The following is a 21,363-nucleotide window of genomic DNA, read 5'->3' on the forward strand; positions in this document are numbered from 1 at the left end:
CAGGGAACCACGTGAAGAAGACCAAACTTAAGGAGAAATTTCCAGGTGATGGGTTACACTGAGAAATTAGGTATTTCACCCTCCCCCCCGGCCCCCCACTGCCAACTCAGCAGATACATATCTCAGCAGACATCATGTGAGGTCTGAGACTCAACCATCTTAAATAACTTCTATTTTTCAAAGCATTTTAGACTTGCCCAGCATGCTTTATAATTCAATTCACAATCATGTCTACCCGTTTATCCACAAGATGAAAGAATGCACAACAGGAAGAAGTCCCGAGAAAATCCATCACGGCCTCAGAGATTAACACGGTAAGGACTCACCTTTATCACCAGCTGGGAAGCAGGTGATGACTGACATATGCAGATCTGATCAGCTTCTCAGTGCTGGTACCCAAGGAGAGCCCCGCTAAGAAAGGTGGAAGTACTTTGGAAACAGCAGCTGATGAGTATGGGTCAAGGTAGATTCTTGGTCCTGAAGCATCTCACAAGGCAAAGCCAGCCTCAGTTACAAGTTAGAGATCTGTCTTTGAAACGGCAAGCTGATCCTGAGAAAAGCAAATGAATTAGGTAAGTTGGGGGAGGGTGTAGCTCAGTGGTAGAGCGTATGCTTAGCATACACAAAGTCCTAGGTTCAATCCCCAGTACCTCACCAACAGTAAACAAATAAAAATTAAAAATCCTTAAAACAAATAAATTAGACAATGATTTCTGATTCAGCTACCATTTTTCTAAATTTGCTTTGTTTCTCTATGTGTAGGGGGAAGGCTGTTTATTGATTTTGAACTTTGCTAGCAGTGTGCCAACTTCTGGAACTCTGGTCTTGTCCTCATAGAAGTATATCTCTTTAATATTTTAAGAACCTTGTTTATAATGGTACATAGTGTTTCATATTAGTAATACATTTTTATGATTTTCCCTATTATAAATAATAATGCAGTGACTAGCCTCAGATATAAATCTTTGCATGAATTGTGAGATAAAACCCCTTGGAATATAGTTAATACCCTTAATTCTTGTCAAATATCCTTTTGCAACAGTTGTACCAACCCACACTCCCGAGTATCATAAGGGAGTGTCTCATGCTATTATCACCAGCATAATTTTAGCTTTTGCCAATTAGGCAGGTAAAAAGCAATATTTTGCTATAATTCCTAATCATATGGTTAATAATAGTTCATTTAAATTTAACCATATTTTCATGTTTAATGGAAATGTGTTTCTCTTAAATGGCATTCAGTTTTATGTTGTTTATGCATTTCTATTACTGTTTTTTCTTACTGATTTGTAAGAACCGTTTATATATTAAGGTCATTTGTGTTTTATATTTTTGAAGTATTAAGATTTTTCTTAGAAATGTTAAAAATAGAGTATGCCTTTCTGTTGGAAGAAAAGAAATATATCTCTTTAATAAATATTATTGGTGAAATCTTTGTTTCCACCTATTTATATATTTAACATTTAAGAACCACAGATTTAAGCAAGAAGAATTGGAAAAAGGGGACACCATTATACTTTAACGGGAGTAGCCATTGCCATTTTCTTATATTATAAACATTTTCCTCTTCTCAGCAGAATCAGTGTTTTATTTTAGTGAGATAGTCAGAAGTGGAGCGGTAAGGAACAGTCTAAAGTTTAAATACCAGTGCAGTGATTCCTGTAGATTTTCAGGGTTTTTTTGTTTTTGTTTCTGTTTTTTAATCGAAGTATAGTCAGTTTACAATGTTGTGTCTATTTCTGGTTATCTTTTTTTGGCTCTCCACACAGCAGATTAAAGCTGAAAATTCTCAATGACACCAAAAAGAGGCCCCAGGATTCGATTATTCTCATAGAAGGTAAAACAAAACTAGAATTATACTTGGAGATTCCAAACCAGACCCTAATAGTAGCTACGCTTTTCCAGGCACAGTTTAACACTCCCTAGATGAAACAGAGCTTTTAAATGTCTGTGCCGCCAGATGGCACTATATAAACACCTTTATTTTCACTTTTCCCATCTTCCCCAAGAAATAGGAAGGAGGCAAAATATTAGGTAAGGGAATCCATTCGGTCTCTGAAATGACTATGGTTGACTAATTTAACTCAATCTTTAAAGTATGAGCCTAAACACCTTGTAACTGATTTGTCAATACCTTAATTCTCTATCAGCAAGTACAGTTCCATTGATGAGAGGCAGGCTCAAAGGCAGCTTTAGATTTGTTCTTTGGCAGATAGGAAACTGAATAATAAGAAGGCAAGAAAATTGATAGCATGTGAGAGGGCAGACTGAAAAAAGAAATACATTTACAAGAAAATGTATAATCTTGAATTTTCTTTGGTTTCCATTAAAACTCCCAGTGCCTCAGAAGATTGTCGGTTTAATGTTCTATCAGTAGTACCATAATTTATTCTTTTGTTACACCACGAAGACTGGGGACGAAAAGGCCCGTGCTAGCAGGAGGCACAGGAAGAGATTATATATGCAAATCATTCTGTAGCTCTTGTACCAGGAGAGGGTTTGCCTTGTAATATTTCTTTTAAGTCCCACAGAGAAATCTTTGGTTTGCTGCCAAAAAGCAAAATTGGGAGGTTTAAAAAGAAAAGAGAGAAAGGCAGAGAAGATCTGAAAGGAGTGTGCAAAGCTGTGATGAACAGTCAGAAAAGGTGTGATAACTGCTGTGTCTGTGATTTGTGTTTTTTTGTTTTTTGTTTTAAGGGCCAAGAATGGAAGGGCAGAGGGGATGGGTAAAGAATGCAAAGCAGTTTGGAGACCAAGGTTAAGTGGATTCAGGCCTGAGGAACTGAGGGCATCAGGTCAGATCCAGACAAAATGTACCCCGTGTGACTGACTGGTGGTGGGTAGACGTATCTCAGACCACCTGCCTTCCTAGGGCAGGTGGGCTGCCCCTTGACTTCCCTTCCCAGGAGCAGTCAGCTGTGTGCCACAGACTGGAGGCCCCAGATGCTGATTCTTCCCTGCAGGAGACAAGTGGACCCTGAGGGAGAATTTTAAAGACATCAGAGAGCTGAGTGGGCTACCTTATCTCTGTAGCTGGTAGTTCTGCTGCTCCAGGAAGGTCAGTGAGGAATGGAGACGGAGTTGGAACATGGGTGGGGGTGGGGGTGGGGGAGCCTTCCTCCTCCAGCACACAGTCAGTAAATTCTTTTTCCTCCCTTTGTATTTTAGCTTACAAACATTGGCTCATCTCTGAAAAGGTCACCCTGTTGTTCAGACAGAATTTGTGACTCTCAGCAGCTGGGAATACCTTGGAACCAAAGAGAACCTATTAGGAAAGAAAAAAAAACAAAAAACAAACCCAGACTCATTGCTAAGCCAAAAATAGGGAAAAGATTAACCTCTGATTTTTTAAAAAATGGCAACAAGAACACACAGCATTTCTCTTTGATTCATAGCCTTAATAAATTCTGCTTTTTGTTTGCAATAATTCTAAGGTGTTCTAAAGACACTTTTACATTAGAAAAGAGTTTCATATTAGTTTAAATTACTTTAGGAAAGAAATGCCCTATTCCACCACTAAAAGTTATGGAAAAATCTATAGGGAACACTTTTTCTTTTCACTAATGAAGAAAGCACCTAATAAAGATTGCTGAATTTTGGAGATCAGGGAGTTATGTTTATACCCACAATAAAATGTTAGGCGACTACATCAGAAAAGCCTTGGTTCATTTATTTTGACACAAGTATTTGAAAGAATTTCGTTTCCTTGGTAAATGGTCTGTAGACGCTTGGAAGTGTTGTTAGCTAAAATATTATTAATGTGAATTCACTCAAGACATCTCATAATTTTGCTGAGAAATGAGATGTGAACACTGCGTTTTATGGGGGCAAATATTGGAGGAGGGGTGCAGGGAGAGGATGAACTGTGTAGCTGAATTGATGGGAGCTCAGAGCACCAGCAACAGGGAAAGAGAAATCATGAAACCTGAATTTTGCTATCAATATCATTCAGATTCAGCTTTAAAAAATTAACTCTTTGGTTAATAAACACGTGGGGAATAGCTCCACACAAACTATGGGCACAATGCTGGGGTTTTCCTACGCATTCAGTGCAATCTAGTTTCCATGTGCTGAATTCACTCACTTCACCAGTGTTCTCACTGTCCCCATCCATCTAGTATTTCATTAAGTTTATGCTGGACACCAAGTCTAACATGACTATACCGCCACCCCTACCCCAGACGGCATTAGGAGATCCGACTTCATGACCAGGAGGTCAGGTGACCAACTGTCCCAGTTCATGCAGGACCGAGCAGTTTCTTAGGATGTGGGACTCTCGGTGCTAAAATGGGGACAGCAGCAGGCAAACTGGGAGAGTTGTTCAGCCTAACAGCCTAACACTGCTCCCCCTGCACCCACCTCCGACTCCGCTTTTGTTAGTGCTCTCATAAAATTGATTTTTCTCATTTGTCTCTTTTACTAGACCAAGTTTCCTGCCTCTCTGTATCCTTATCACCTAGCACAGCGCCTGGTACTTAATTGATACTCAACAATGTTTGTTGATCACATAAAAGAATGGAGAAATACATGCACAGAGGAGGGAACAACAATTTTCTTTATTTCCCCATAAAGAGGAGACACTTAGGCTTTCCGTGTTGCAATCCTATTATAGAGGGTCTTCAGAGAAATAGGGCCATCAAAAGAAGTCAGAGTTTTGCCTGCAGCCCAGAGCTGCCTGGCTAACTTTGGCGCTCTCTTCATAGGGAAGAGGCCCAAGGAGACACCATGCGCTGCCTGCTTTCTTCTCTTCCGGGCAACTCAAGGGTTTTCACTTTGAAGAAGACTTCTTTCATCCTCCTTCCATTCCAGGTTTCTAAAAGCATTTCTTTGTGTTCTCTACTCGGAGGGCATCTAGAACTGTCTGCATCTTAACTCATTCTTGGATCACCAGAAGCTAGCACTGTATCTGGTCCAGTGTAGATGCTCAACAAAGGAACAAAAGGAAATGTTGAAAACACAGAGGGACGCACTCACCAGTGTCTCATTAGACAGACATGGAAACCAGAGGAGCTGAACCTAAGAAGGAGTACTCGTAACAAGAACATGCACTGAATAAGCACTCTGTATCGTTGTACTCGATCCTCACGACAAACCTCATGAAGTTTGAACCAACCCGATTTGATGAAGGAGGAAATAGAAGGTCAGAGTGATGAAGTAATTGCCTGAAGTCTCATAGTGCGTGAGAGACACAGTCCAAGCCAGCTTCCTGTTCCATTTCATTTGACCTGCTTTATTTAGGGACAGAGGCTTCTGATACGCACAGTAAATAGGATGGCACCTGAAGAAAGCAGGAGTGTGAAAACCGGCTCCCAGCATATATTAGAGATGGAGGGCAGGGGTGGATGGGACACACTGAGGAGGGTGTACATTATGACTAAGAGTTTGTGGAACCAACCACCCCCAGAACTCCCTTTGTAGGAGACATTTAGGCATGGCTTCCTCAAAGCTCTCAATTCCTCAAATACTCTAGACTTTGAGATCTGCAGGGAGGCAAGCAAGTGTCCAGGCCTAGGTCTAATTTTGTGTTTATATCTATTAGTGAGATATGAGCGAATATGATTATATGATCTTTAGGGACTTGGGAGAAAAAAATCCAGTCCCAGATCACACCTGGAACACAAAACCTGGAGGAATTCCACTTATGAAGAGAAGGATCTCTAAAAGAAAGTTTGAAAAACAACCCAGGACAGAAAGCCTTATGAGTTTTAATAAAAAGCATGTGTGTGTATGTGTGTGTGTGTGTGTGTGTGATTTCGGGTTAAAGTTTGGTGTTAAAATCATATATGCCAAGAAATAAAGCATCTTTACTTCCTATAACTAGTGTGGAAGTAAATGAAGGGATGAAAGACCTTTTTTTTTAAATTTAATTTTTTAGTTTTTAAAATTGTGTACAATTCTGTGGCAGAACAAGAGACACTTTAACTTGCCAATTAGAATAACTTCAGGATTAAACAGTTGTGTTCAGGTAAACATTTTGTCAATTTAAAGGTCAGCTTCCTGTTGGAAATGTTCCACCCGATCTGTTTTTCTACTCCACAAGCATCCATGGAGGAAAGTACTTTGGGCAATGTGGGCACTCGGCATTTACGGACTGTTTTCTATTGGTCTTCACCACCAGGCGGAGAGTCTCAAGTAGTCTCTGGACGAGTGTCCATTGAAGTCTAAGTGGAAAGTCCACTGTGCCTCTCCAGCTGTTCCCACCGGCACCCGCTCCCAAAGCTCTCCTCCAAGAGTTGCACATCCAGTTTCTGACTAACTTCCTCTGGAAGGGGAGTAACTTTTGCCTTTTTCTTTCTCTCCAGAAAAAAAAAAAAAAACAACTTCCTCTCTATCATATCCTTCTTTTTTTTTCTCACAGCATTAAGCACAGTGGCTCAGCCTCCACTGCGGGTGAGTGGTCCTCTACATACCTTGACAGAACCTGTGATTTGCATCTGCCAAGTATAGCTCTTAATATAGGAGATTTGTCATCACTTAGAAACAGGAATTACTGAGAACCACAGAGCACCCAAGGAGTAGCCTCATTACACATGTAAATAAAACTTTTAAATGGACACGCTTGGATCAATGACTATAGGACATCTTTACTAGATCCCATCTAAATCTAATCCTAAAAGAAAAAAAAGAGTAGGAAACCAGTTTTTCTCACAAAACAAATTGAAAGAAACAATTCACTTATTCGAATATTTAATGAGTCTCTTCTCTGGGCTCACCATGCGTTTTTGCTGGCTACATGTCCTAGAATCAGATTTAGCAAGTGGAGGGGGAAACCCAAAGGTGAGTTATGATTTCACACTCACACACACACACACACACACACATACACAGATCTGATTTAAAATGACATGTGGTTCTCCTACTTTTGACTATATTTTAATCAGAGAAATAATAGAAGCCTATAATTGAGGCTCTATGTTTTGATTCAATACCATAGAATACATGTTCTTTATTTCTAGGAAAACCTTTGAAAGTTGAAAGAAACATCTTATCCTGCTAGTCTCTTAAAATAATTTTGGAAGTTTTACCCATTTCAAAAACAATATTCAATTATACGTAGAGTCCTTGTCTTTCAAAATTTCCATGAAAGTTTTCTCTGACAATGCAATCATGACGTTCCAAGTTTTTAAAAAGTATTAACCTTCTATGTAATTGATAATTACATACTGATAAATACTATATTAAGCACATTAAGAAAAGAAAGCTTTCTTAATGTTTAATATTCACTTTTGACATTTTTGACTTTCTGGGATGAAATAATATGAACTAAAGATAGCTATCAATTTAATTAAAACTGAGTTTTCTTATATTAAGATTAGTTGACATTGATACCTTAGGCAGAGCTGGTTAATTTACATTAATATTGGAACAAGAAAAAAAATTATAAACAACGTTTATACTTCTGGTTTTCCAGAGATCTTTTAATATGGAAAGGGAAAGAGATCAAAAGATAGTAGAAAGAACGTTGGCTGTACCAGCAAGAATTCATCTGAAAAGGACTGGAAGTACAGAGACTTGGTTAACCCCAGCTGCACCAAACCACATGGGATGGAACAAATTTTAACTCTCACCTTGGCTTAGATTTATGCAATTTTCCTGGTTGCTCTGACTTGTTTTGCTGCCATTATGGTTAATATACTCATTTTTATTTAACATACATTCTATCCATAGTCAAACTGCAGCAGAATCAGCAAGGTAGGCAACTAGCCAGTGCAGCTTTGTAAGACCCAGGTGGATTTCTGTGGCAGCTGCTTGTCAGTTTCAAATTAAGCAACACCAAAGAGCTTTCATTCTCCTCCAGCCCTCCTCGACCTCACCTCAGTCACTTCACAGTGGACACAGAAAAGGGGCGAAAGTCTCTGATCCTTTTCAAATCTATTTTAGGCACATGGATCAATACATCCTGAACACTGATTCTGAGAAACTACAGAAACCTTAACCTTCTTTTATATTTCTCCAATATTGACCTTTATTTCCTATATTCAGGGAAGGTGTGGGACAAGTAGAAGGCTGAAAGCAAAGTGGTCTTATGGGATTAAGATAAAACAAGAAATAAGCCCTCAGCTGTTGCGCATCACTGGAGAGTGCACAGTAGGCATGGATAGTGTTGGCATCTAGAACTGAGGCAGTGTTATAACCTGAAGATCCTTGGGAGCTACAATTGTGTTGGAGGCGCCCTGGTGGAATTATGAGACAGGTAAATTTAGGAAATCATAGCTAAGACATACCAAGGACTTTCTATGTATCAAGCATTTCCTTACAAGTTTTATTTAATTTTCACAATCCCATGCTGAGGGAAGTACTGTCATTATCCCTGTTTTACAGACAAGCAAATGAGGCCCAGAAAGGTAAACTGTCTGACATCACACAGTTGGACAAATGGTGGAGTACTTATATACGCAGGCAGGCTGATACAAGAGGCCATGTGTTTAGCCTCTATTCAAAGATGTCTCATAATCATAGTAGACTTGAGTTCATTCAAAAACAAACTGCAGTGTGAGAATCAACCCTCGTGTATATGGTCAAATGATCTTTGACAAAGATATTAATAACACTCAATGAGAAACAGTCTCTTCAACAAATGATGCTGGATATCTACATGCAAAAGAATGAAGCTGGGACTTTATCTTATACTATATACAAACATTAATTCAAAGTGGATTAAAAGCCTAAGTCTAAGATCCCAAACCGTAAAATTCCTAGAAGAAATTATAGGGGAAAAGCTCCATCACAAAGAATTTGGCAATAATTTCTTGGATGTGATACCAAAAGCACAGGCAACAAAAGCAAAAATAGACAAGTGGGACTATATCAAACTCTAAATCTTTGGTGCATTAAAGGCTACAACCAACAGAGTGAAAAGGCAATCTAGAGAATGGGAGAAAATATTTGCAAATCACATATCTAATAAGGAGTTAATATCTGAATATATAAAGAACTCTAACAACTCAATTACAACTCTTACAACAATAACAACAAAACAACAAATAACTCCAATTAAAAAAACAGGCAAAGGGCGGGGAGGGGATATCTCAGGGTTACAGTGCGTGCCTAGCATGTGCAAGGTCCTGGATTCAACCACCAATACCTCCAGTAAAATTTTTTAAATAAGTAAAAATGAAAAAAAAAATAGAAAATGAAAAAAAAATAGGCAAAGGACTTGAAGAGATATTTTCACAAAGATGATGTACAAATGGCCAACAAGCATATGAAAAATGCTCAAGATCACTAACCACTAGAGCAATGCAAATCAAAATCACAACGAGATATGACCTCACACATTAGGATGGCTACCATTGAAAAAACAGAAATAATAAGTGTTGATGAGGATACAGAGAGATTGGAAGTCTTGTGCACTGTTGGTGGCATTGCAGAATGGTGCAGCTGCTATGGAAAACCCAATATGGTGGTTCCTCAAAACATTAAAAAAGAACTAGCATATGATCTAGTAATCTACGTATATATCCAAAATAATTCTAAAAGAATTAACTCTAAGAGATACCTGCACACCCAGGTTCATATCAGCACTACCATAATAGACAAAAGGTAGGAGAAACCCAAATATCCACTTATGGATGAGTGGATAAACAAAGTGTAGTATATACATACAACGTAATGTTATTTAGCCTTAAAAAGGAAAGAAATGTTGTCCCATGCTATAGTATGGATGAATCTTGAGGACATTAGGCTAAGTGAAATAAGCCAGTCACAAAATGACAAATATTGTATGATTCCATTTATATGAAATATTTAGTCAAATTAATAGAAACAGAAAGCAGAATGGTGGTTCTAGGTAAGACTAGGGGTGGAGGAGGTGAGTTTGGGAGTTGTTAATGGACACAGAGCTTCAGTTTTGCAAGGTGCAAAGTCCCGGAAATCTGTTGCACAATGATGCAAATAGTTAACACTACTGAACTGTACAGTTAAAAATGGCTAAGATGGTAAATTTTATGTGATATGTTTTTTTTACCACAATTGAAAAAACAAACAAATGGCAGTCTGTAGTTGTGAGAGGCTAAATTAGGGGAACAAGTGTATGAGGAGAAGTTGCTTGCTATCTCATTAACCTGGAGATACAATGTATTAAAAACAGCTCCCTTGACCAGAGCACACTGCTTGAACAAAGAGAGATGTTTTACTTATTCTGAATATGTAAACCTATATACTGCTGGAATAATAACTTTTACTGAAGCATTTTTTTTTTAGCAGAGACATCAAGAATCTCCATAGTCATTACTCTGAAACAAAAATTAGTCTACGAGTAAGAAAGATTATTTTATAGGGAAAAAAAGAGAGAGAAAATATCTTCATCAAAGGCCACTGCCTGGTAGATTGAACTAAAGGTAGGCAACCTGTAATTTTGAAACTCACCTGACAAAATAACATGCCATGTCTCCCTCTGGATTCTCTCAAGCTCAGCATCCCTCCAGAGCTGCTTTTCCAGGAGACCATCTTATCTTTCTCTGACTGGTCAGTGCTCGAGGAGTGCTGGAGTGAGAACTTGAGATGAGTACTGTACATTAACTAGACCAAGGGGTCCTTTCCCCTCTCCATTCTCCTCCCCTCCTTCCTCCAGCCACCTTAGGAAATCAAACTTTTAGACTGTTCAACCAGCCAAGATGTCTGGAAGTACGTAGCAGTTTCTAGTGCAGCCGCCATTCTCTGCAAAGAACCAAAGACATCCCCTCAAATTAGTATCCAGTCCTGAGGAAAGAATCAGCACCACATCCTTTCCTCCAGTGTTTGATAATCTGTTTTTGCCTCACTGATTTCAAGGAGGAATGTAAATTCCTTCTTGGAGTGGCTGAGAGCTTGAGTTTAGAGGCAGTAAACAAGAACTGAGAGTTCCAAGGGCACACCCTCAATTACGTCTGGCTTCTGGTGCTTAACTTGACTTCCAGATTGGTTATCACAGGTTAGTTTTATGCTCCAAAAACTGCCTTACTAATTCTTATAATAGTGTTTTGAGCTAATCTGAGGTGCAAAAGAGGTAGGAATTTTGGCGATAAGACCAAGGTGAATAGTGCTTGAATACTTCCCTTGCACCTTGCTCTGCCTGTAACCCAGAACTTTTCCTGGAAACTAGGAAGGTGGTGAGGACTAACCTCTGTCTCCACAGCAGCCTTCCAATGTATGAGGAGGGGATAATTTCAATGTGAAGCAAAGTTTGAATGCAGTTGCTTCTACCTTCTAGGAAGTGGTCAGCAGTGGTTAAGCCATCCTTAATCTTTCTCAGGTTCTGTTTTCAAAGTTACCGCCCCCCAATAAATATACAATCTGTTCTAGTGATTCTCCATCACCCCACCCCATCCCGCCTATTCTGGGCCACGAGTGGGGAATCCCTGCAGACTCCTTCTCCAGGGCCCCCTGCCCTCTGGCTTCTGGTTGGGTTCAGCCCCTGGGAAGCATCCGCAGGAGCTTGGAGGGCAAGCAGAAAGAGAGATCAGGATGTATCTTCCTCTACTCCCTCCCTGCGTTGGTGCCTGTAACCCCTGAGATAACAGCTCTTACTGGCTCTCCCCAGCCCCAGCTTTCAGGAGCTCAGAGACACTATTTCCTTCCCTTGCTCCTTCAGGCCTGGGAGTGTGATGACCTCCCACTGCCCCTGTTCCGGGGACTCAGTGTTCCTTGTTAGTTTCTCTGTCCCACACACTTCTGGAGACAGTCCCTTAATTCAATTCCTCTTTTAGTTCAACTCTTCTGAGTGGAATTTTTATTTCTGCTGGGACTTTGACTGATGCACAATTAAGTTAAAAATAGTTTGGTTTGCTATGCAAGCACCATTTCAAGACACATTTTTTTCAATTCCCTTTCAATCAGACTAAACCGACAAAGCCCCTTCTACACAGAATTTCTGAAACTCCCATGAGTAATGTTATAATTCAGTCTGGGAGTAGATGGTTCTTTTAAGGAAAACATCATAATGATATGGAAATCTTGAGTGAGGAGAGGGTCTGGAAAGCCTTGAAGAGCGCCCCCCACCATTTTGTTTTCCTGCACAGAAATTGTGCCTTCTGATTCTAGTAAGGGTACATGCAGCTACATATTTTAAGAAATTCAGATTTAACTCAAGAACACAAGTGTAACTGTATGTTTATTGTTGACTGAAGGTACTAGTGATGGGAGCGGGAACTCCTGGTGTTCACAGGAGAGCAACCACAATCAGTGTTACTCTTGTCTGCTGATGCCAGACCACATTTCCAACGCTTCTTATACATCTGACACTCAAAGCTACCTTCTAACACTATTACTACCTCATTTCAGAGAGGAGGAAATTGAGGCAACAAGAAGTTAACTAACTTGTTGGAGACGTCACAGCCAGTAAGCAGAAGGGTCAGGATTGCAAACCAAGATAGTTTGAGTTCAGATGTGAGGTTCTCAATGCCTAACTTACCTAATCTCAAAGCCAGAAATAACCAGCCAGGAGAACGTTCCACTTTGGTTCATCTCCCTCATTATTTTGTTGTCATCTCTGGGGACACGATTTTAAAACCTCATAAAAAATGCTCATTCTTTATTTATCACTGGAAGTGGGAAGGAGATAATCTAACAGGGACTTATTAATTCCATTTTTTCCAACAGGTATTTAGTGAGCATCTGCAAAGTGCCAGAAACTCTTTGAGGTAGAGGGGTAATACCCGTGAACATGTGGACAGAAATCCATGCTTCATGGAGTGTAGACAGATTCCAGTGAAGTGGACACAGGCAATACACAAAATAAGCATAAACAGAATAAAGGAAAATCAAGTGGAGAAGGATGAACAGACAGGGAAGGCTACCACAAGAGAGTTGTTCGTGTGTTTAGGAAGCCATGGAGGAAGAAACGAAATCCGTGCTCTCCTTTTCCCCTTTGCTTCTAGACTCCTTCCCACCAAGATGACGCTTGGGTGGGTGCTGGGTTGCTCCCCCAGGAGCCTGCCCACCATACTTTTAGAAATTCACTCCTCAACCAATGCAAAGCTGGAAGTGTTGCTATTAGGTTGTTACTGCTCCTTGTCAAAACCATTTTTAGGTCCTTTTAGGTTGTGGGCCACTCACATGTCTGTAGTTCTTGAAAGATCCTTTTAAGTCAGAGCATCTTCTCCATCTGATCAAGAATTGCAGCGATTTGAACTTCCCCAAATGCCACGGGCACTTCAAGATCCTCACATGCAGGACACCAGTTATCAACAGATGAGTTGGTGGGGAAGGAAATAGCTCAGTAGGGTACATGTTTAGCATGCATAAGGTCCTGGGTTCAATCCCCAGTACCTCCATTAAAAAAAATTAAAAGTAAAAAAAATTTTTTTAAAAGAGATGAGTTGGATTCCCCTGAGGCTTGATCTCAAACTTGTCTGAGGTTAAGACATTGAATGATGAGATTTTCCCTTCCCTTTCTATTTTGTACGTATGTACATTTGTGCTAAAAAGGCAACAGTGCCACAGAACCTACAGAGACAATTATTATGGAAATATAAAACCATGGTATGAGATCATGCTGACCAAGCGTGTAGTTTTCTGTGGATTTTCACAAATGACCTCACCTAAACACTGAATAACAGTCCCCAAAACACAACAAATAAACAAAACTCGAGCAAAATGCTCATCATGGAAAGAATGTATTTTAATTCACCAAAGGGTTTATTTCCACACTTTAAAGAATGTTCAGAAATCTTAAACGGTCACCATTGACCTCAATTTTCTCTCTGCTTCATGAGGAAGGTGATTTCCTCATTCACAAAATGTCACCTCGATCTGCTTATCTGTTTTTGAACATTAGGGAAAACGTAAGCTAGAGATCCATTATATCGGGTTGTGCTATGACAGCTGGGCATTTTGACACAGCAGTTCTCATAGTCCATGCATGACTTTGCTCTGTTCAAACATGAAACCCGGGTGACAACGTTAGCAAAGAGATGCGTCCTACCAGGAATACCCTCTCCACCCACATGGCGCCCTTCTTCCCTCTACGCCTGTTTCCTCCGCATCCAAAGCTAGGTAGCAATGATCACTGTTTCACAGTCACCTTTCCCTCCCCTCTTCTATGGTTTATTCCTGGATTCTCAGTGTTCTCAAACTTTGGAGGAAATAGGGATCCCCACAGAGCCCACTAGGCACAGTCCTGAATCCCTCCTCCCATTCTACAGATCTTTTTTTAGGAAAACTTTTTTTCTTTTTCTCCCTGAGCTTCATTGAGATATAACTGACATATACCATTGTGTGAATTTAAGGTGTACAAGGTGCTGATTTAATATATGTATATATTATAAAATGATCACTGCCATCAGGTAGTTAGCACGCCCAGCACCTCACAGGATTATCACCATGTGTGTCTGTGTGTGGTGAGAACTTTACGGTACTGTTAACTATGATCACCCTGCTGTACATTAGATCCCATCCTAAAGATTTTGATCTAATAGGCTTGGGTCAAGTCTCAAGCTTCTGCATTTTAACTTTTTTTTTTTTTAACGGAGGAACAGGGGGTTAAACCCAAGATGCTAAGTACGCACCCTACCACTGAGTTATTCCTCTCTCCCGCAAGCTTCTGCCTTTTAAACAAGTATTCCAGGTGATTCTGTTGTAAGAAAGTTTGAGGACCACACTTTGAAAAACAGTGTTAGTGGGAACAAAATACTGTCTCTGGAGAGGATCTACATAAAATTTCAGATTTCAGATATGATCGGTGTAGAAAGAAGATTAAACTTGAGAACTATAGAGTCATAGCATTATGGGATGTTCGGGCTGAGAAGGAGGATCAGTCTAGTTTAATGCCTTCATTTCACAGATGAGAAGATACAGCCTCTGAGAAGTTAGGTGATATGCCCAGAGGTTTATAACACGTTTGTGACTGAATCAGGGCTAGAAATAAAGTCTCCACTTCCTGTTCAGGTTTTCTTTCTCCCATTTTACATTCTAAAATGAAGTAAAATTGAGAGGATTAATTAGAAAAGTTCTTTTGTTTCTTTTTTTAAAAACCTTTTGTAAGGCTCTAGAGTATCTAATTGTCTCTCAAAATATAGCTCCAGTCTATTTACACATTTTGGAAGGGTAACAAAGGAGCTAACTTCCACAAAAGCAAAAAAGAGCACAGAAAAAATACAGCTGGTAAAGGACAAGCTTTTCTCTGTGAAGAGATTCTAAACAATGATTTTATGCTTCAAATACCTGTAATTAGACCCCTCTGTGTAACCATTCCATTATCCTTTTGGCTTTTCCACATACAATCTTTCTTTTTTCCATCACAGCAAAGTCAAACAGTGTCTTACTGATGCACACATGATCAGCAAGGTGCATGTGTGTGAATGCTAACACAAGTGGGCATTTTATTTTCAAGAACCAGGTATTAAGTACCAACTTCATCAACATGGAGAAACAGTCCTTTGACACTAGCGTGTCAAGCTCTTCTCCACTTTGATAAAAATAAAAATCGATTTCAAAGTTGTGCTGCTAAGCTGTTTTGCAGGAAATGTGTAGCCTATAAACATGGCCAGTGATTTCCATGTGGAAAACAGATAAACCTAAGTAACATATAAAATTATTGTATAAATTGTCCTACCCTGATTGCTTGGAATTTCTACCACCCGAGACAGTCTCTTCTTCAAAGGGAAGGACGCATCAGAAAGTCAACTGCACATTCTTAGTCACTATGGAGGACAGTATGGAAATTCCTTAAAAAAAACTAAAGCTAGATTTACCATATGATTTAGCAATCTTACTCCTAGGCACATATCCAGAAAAGATGAAAGCTTTAATTCAAAAAGATACATGCATCCCAATGTTCTTAACAGCACTATTTACAATAGACAAGACATGGAAACAAACTAATTGTCCATCAACACATGATCGAATAAAGAATATGTGGTATGTATATAAAGGAGTACTACTCAGTCATAAATTGAAGTCCGACAAAGACAAATATCATATGATATCACTTATATGTGGAAACTAAAAAATGATACAAATCATATTTACAAACCAAAAATAGACTGACAAACATAGAAAACAAACTATGGTTACCAAAGGGGAAAAGGCAGGGGAGGAATAAATTAGGAGTTTGGGATTAACAGATACACGTTACTATATATGTAATAGATAAACAACAAAGACCTACTGTATAGCACAGAGAATAATACTCATTTTCTTGTAATAAGCTATCATGGAAAAGAATCTGAAAATATATGTATACATATATATGTATTTGTATAACTGAATCACTTTGCTATATACCTGAAACTAACATTGCAAATCAATTACATCTCCATAAAAAATAAAATTAATTTAAAAAGAAAGTAAATTGTACATTCAGAACTTGAAGTCTGACATGCTTGAAAGAATAAAAATTTCCACTGTCTCCACAAAAGAGACAGTGAATATATTAGAGTAGGGGGAGCACCGGTGTTAGAACCAGGAGACAGACGATCTGGCTTGGTTGCTGTGACAAGGTTTAATTTCAGTTTGCATATGTGCAAAATGAGGCTTTCTCAACCGATGTGACAGATTGTCATGAGACTTACATGAGTTTATACTGTAATATGATTAAATAAGATATTGTTATTTAGTAACGGGTACATGTATTCCTAGTGAAAGCAGTATTAAGAGTATTATAACACATGGTATAAGGAGGAAATGGTGACAATATTTACCATGAAATAATACCTATTTCTGGTGAAAAGGCAACACAGTCTTGCACAGCGTAGCATTCCATAAAGCATGACAATAACGTTATTCGGTGCTCTCCCAGTGTCCTGGAACTAGCTTGCAGGTGTGGACTTGCTCCAACCCCTAAATCTCTATTACAGGCAGTAATTAAGCCAAGTAGAAGGAGGAGAGACGTGTTTCAGGGAAGGGGACCATGAGTAGAGATAAATGAGAGTCCACTCTCCCTGCTAGATCCTTAATTCCTTGTACACAAGTCCAAATTTAGGATTTTTTTCTAAGTGGACCACCTACTACAAGCTTTTTTTGCCTCTGTAACTTGTCAAATCAAATTCACTGAATGAGATAAATCAACAGCAGTGGTCTGAGTGCCCCCTAGTCATAATCATAGAGTTTGGAGCTGGAAGGAATGCATTTTTAGGAAATTTCTTAGGTGATTCTGAGACCTAACCAGGTTTGGGAATCAAAGCTATAGAAGATCTAATCCAGAAGTTCTCAATCTCTGTTAGAAACAACAAGGGAATTAAAAAAAATTATCCAGATTTTTTTTTGAGCCGGGCATCAAAACTTTTCTAAGTCTCCCACATGTTTCTAATGTGCAGCAGGAAGGTTAAAAACAATGGCTCTAGTTTAACTCCTATTTAATGAGGAACCTTCACTCCTCCCTTCCTGAAGGGAAAGAATTAACTTTCTATAAGCATGTACCAATCATAAGTACTCAATTCAACTCAAAAAATCTTTACTGAGCACCTGCATGCATATGGTATAAATCCTGGTTCAAATGACTTTATCAACTAGTAAAAGGGATGAAAACAATTCAAAATTATATAAGGCAGAATCATGCGAAAGATACAGGGCAGGAAAAACAAAGTGTTTGGGTGTTTCAAAGGGCTGAGAAATAACTCGAGGTCTTTATCAGGAATACAGAAGATGCTTTCTTAAAGTCAGAGGGTGTGGACTTCTGACAGCTAGTGAGGTCTGTATCTGTGGAACTGTAGATAATAATATGACATGCACACTGTAATTCTATCTCATGCTTTGAAAGTTAGCCTGTGTGCCAGAGAATTGTAAATACTTTGGTAATCATGGACACTAGAACTATAAAAATGTCCTGAAAGGAATATTGCCATAAATAAAGGTAACCTTGGATTTTTTTTTAACTTAAGTGTTTTAATTTACAGAATTGCTTTCATTCTTTCCAAAGTCCTGAAAAATTACTCGACAATAACTACAAATGATGGTCATGGAGCACATGGTCGAACCTAGATATCTTTTAAAATACTTTTTAAACTTTCTCAATATTCTACTATGTCATTACTTCAATTTCAGGGATACCCATCAAGTTCAGGGCCCCATCACCTACCATCTTAACCATCTCAAAGTCTTTCTGGTTTCCTTTCCTCTAATCCATCACCTGACTCAATTCATTCTACACATTGTGAAATTAGTCATTCTAAAACACTACTATAAAATGTTTTAGAGGTAAAATGAAACTACATTTTGCTATACATAATTTTATAGTATTCATTTATATTTTTCTCCTTTCAGGGTTTAATTATTATTTGTCAAAGGAATACATTTAGTAATTAAAGAATCAGAAAAAATTACATGGCTTATAATGCAACACAGCTCTCTCCTGCTTCATCTTTGCATTCCCGATTTCTGCTCCCCAGAGGAAAACATTTTCAACTATTTTAGTGGTTTCTACTGATGTTACTTGAAATGGTATGCTTATATTGTTATTTCAAGACTTTTCAATATTGCCTGTTGATTTTCATTCTAAAGGATAGGGATTTATCTCAATTGCATATGCCCTGCCCCTTTCCTTTCTGGAAATAACTGGGGATATACCAGAGGATAAGACAAACTCCCCATACTTATGAACTTACATTCTGGTGTGAAAAGGTAAAAAACAGACAAAGTAGCCAAATAATTGGATACTTCCAAAAAGTGATCCATGATACGAAAAAAGTAAAGAAGGACAAGAGGAAAGGATACATGTTCCCTTCCTCCATCCACATAACATAGATATAAGAACATTTTTGATGTTTTCATTGGTATAACTAGATAAATATTACTCAACACTGAGGCATAAATTGTACTATGATTATCTTCCATTTATTGCACAACAATTTCTTTTCTCTGAGTCTGAAATGGTCTCGTTTTCACATTTATTTAGTTTTTCATTTTCTGAGAACTAAGTCATTCATAAACATGCTGCCAGAATTGTAAAACTTTTCTCAATATGATCAAATACTACAGCTAATCTCTCACTTTCTCTTCCTCCTTCCCTTCCTCCTTTCTCATCATTCCTTCCAGAGACCCATGCCCTCTTGCTCCAGTCTTGCCTTTCCGGGCCTGCAGCACACCTATCACCCTGAGGCTTCCTTTCTCATCTTCTAGGATTTCCCTCTGACTCTCATTGGTGGATCTCCTTTCCTGGACACCTCATCCTCTTCCTTCTTGATTTAGTCCTCCAGTAGCTTCATCAGAAAGAGTGCACAGGAAGTAACTGTTTGCAACCTTATATAACTGAAATGATTTATTCTATTCTCACCCTTGATGCAGAGCCAGGTATGGAATTCTAGGTTGGAGATGACTTTTCCTTAGAAGTCTGGAAGGACTGTTCCATTGCTATCTGGTGTTCAGCAGTGCTGCTGAGACTTCTGATGGCATTCTGGTTCCCAGTCCTTGGTATGTGACCTATTTTTCCCCCACTGAAAGACTTGGGTTCTAAAATGTCATAATAATTGGGCTTTCACAAGATCTTTTTTGGGGGGGGGGCCAAAAATGTGTGGTGATTAGGAACACAGATTCTAGAGCCAGACTGCTGAGTTTATCATTTAATTAGCACTGTAAACTTTGGGCAGGTACTCAACTTCTCTATGCCTCTGTAGGCTGTAAAATGAGGATAATACTAGTATCCACATCATAGGGCTTTGGGGATGATAGTAGTAGTATTTCAAAATGCTGTTGATGTAAGGTTTTAGAAGAGTATAGAAATAAACACAGACTCTTCTCAACAAAATATTAGCAAACAGAATCCAACAGCATATGAAAAAGATCAAACACCATGATCAAGTTGGATTCATCTCAGGGACACAAGGATGGTTCAATACATGCAAATCAATCAATGTGATACACCATATCAACAAAAGAAAGGACAAAAATCACATGATCATCTCAATAGATGCAAAAAAAGCATTTGATAAAAATTCAACATCCATTTATGATTTCAAAAACTCTTGCCAAAATGGGTATAGAAGGACCTTATCTCAACAAAATAAAAGCCAACATAATACTCAATGGGAAAAACATCCAAAAAAATAAAATACTTAGGAACAAATCTGTCTAAGGAAATAAAAGGCTTATTCCCAGACAACTACAAATCATTGATTAAGGAAACTAAAGATGGCTTAAAGAAATGGAAACATATCCCATGCTCTTGGATTGGGAGAATCAATATCACTGGCCATACTGTCCAAGGCAATCTACAGATTTAATGTGATCCCTATCAAATTACCTAGGACATTTTTCACAGAATTAGAACATATAATCCTAAAATTTATGTAGAATCACAAAAGACCCAAAATTGGCAAAGCAATATTGGAAGAAAAGAAGGAATCTGGAGGAATAACCCTCCCAGACTTCAGACAGTACTACAGAGCTACAGTAATCAAAACAGCATGGTATTGGCATGAAAACAGACATATGGATCAATGGAACAGAACAGAAAGCCCAGAAATAAACCCACAAACTTTTGGTTAATTAATCTTTGACAAAGGAAGCAGGAATGTACAATGGAGAAAAGATACTCTCTTCAGCAAGTGATGCTGGGAAAACTGTATAGCAGCATGTAAATCAATGAAGTTAGAACATTCCCTTACTCCATAAACAAAAATAAACTCAAAATGGCTTAAAGACTTAAACATAAGACAATACAATATAAGCCTCCTAGAAGAAAACATAGGCAAAACATTACCTTACATAAATCTTAGCAATGTTTCCCCAGGGAAGTCTACCCAGGCAATAGAAATAAAAGCAAAAATTAACAAATGGGACCTAATTAAACTTATAAGCACTTGCATAGTAAAGGAAACCATAAGCAAAATAAAATGACAACCTACAGAATGGGAGAAAATATTTGCAAATGATGCAACTGAAAAAGGCTTAATTTCCAGAGTATATAAACAGCTCATACAACTTAAGAACAAAAAAATCAAACAACCCAATCCAAAAATGGGCAGAAGACCTAAACAAGCAATTCTCCAATGAAGACGTCCAAAGGCCAATAAGCACATGAAAAAATGCTCAATATCACTAATTATCAGAGAAATGCAAATCAAAATTACAATGAGGTATCACCTCACACCAGTCAGAATGGCCACCATTCAAAAGTCCATGAATGATAAATGCTGGAGAGGGTGTGGAGAAAAGGGAACCCTCCTACACTGCTGGTGGGAATGTAGTTTGGTATAGCTGTTATGGAAAACAGTACGGAGATTCCTCAAAAAACTAAAACTAGACTTACCATATGATCCAGCAACTTCACTTCTGGGTATACATCTGAAAGGAACTCTAATTCAAAAAGACACATGTACCCCAATGTTCATAGCAGCACTATTTACAATAGCCAAGACATGGAAACAATCAAATGTTCATCAACGTATGACTGGATAAAGAAGCTGTGGTATATTTATACTATCGAATACAACTCAGCCATAAAAATAA

The 21,363-nt window shown here is 38.5% G+C and overlaps 1 protein-coding gene across 1 annotated transcript in view; it reads right to left on the reverse strand.

Moving 5' to 3' along the window:
• Window positions 1-446: 446 nt before the first annotated feature.
• Window positions 447-21,363, reverse strand: part of UBE3D (ubiquitin protein ligase E3D) — a 605,228-nt gene continuing 584,311 nt past the window's right edge. The window contains exons 15-16 of the transcript XR_012074809.1: window positions 2,135-2,220; window positions 447-550 (exon numbers count right to left, since the gene is read on the reverse strand). The gene's annotated coding sequence lies outside the window, so the exon portion shown is untranslated. The remainder of the gene's footprint in view (window positions 551-2,134; window positions 2,221-21,363) is intronic.

The sequence above is a fragment of the Vicugna pacos genome, chromosome 8 (assembly GCF_048564905.1).
Source record: "Vicugna pacos chromosome 8, VicPac4, whole genome shotgun sequence".
In the NCBI taxonomy this organism is placed as follows: Eukaryota; Metazoa; Chordata; class Mammalia; order Artiodactyla; family Camelidae; genus Vicugna; species Vicugna pacos.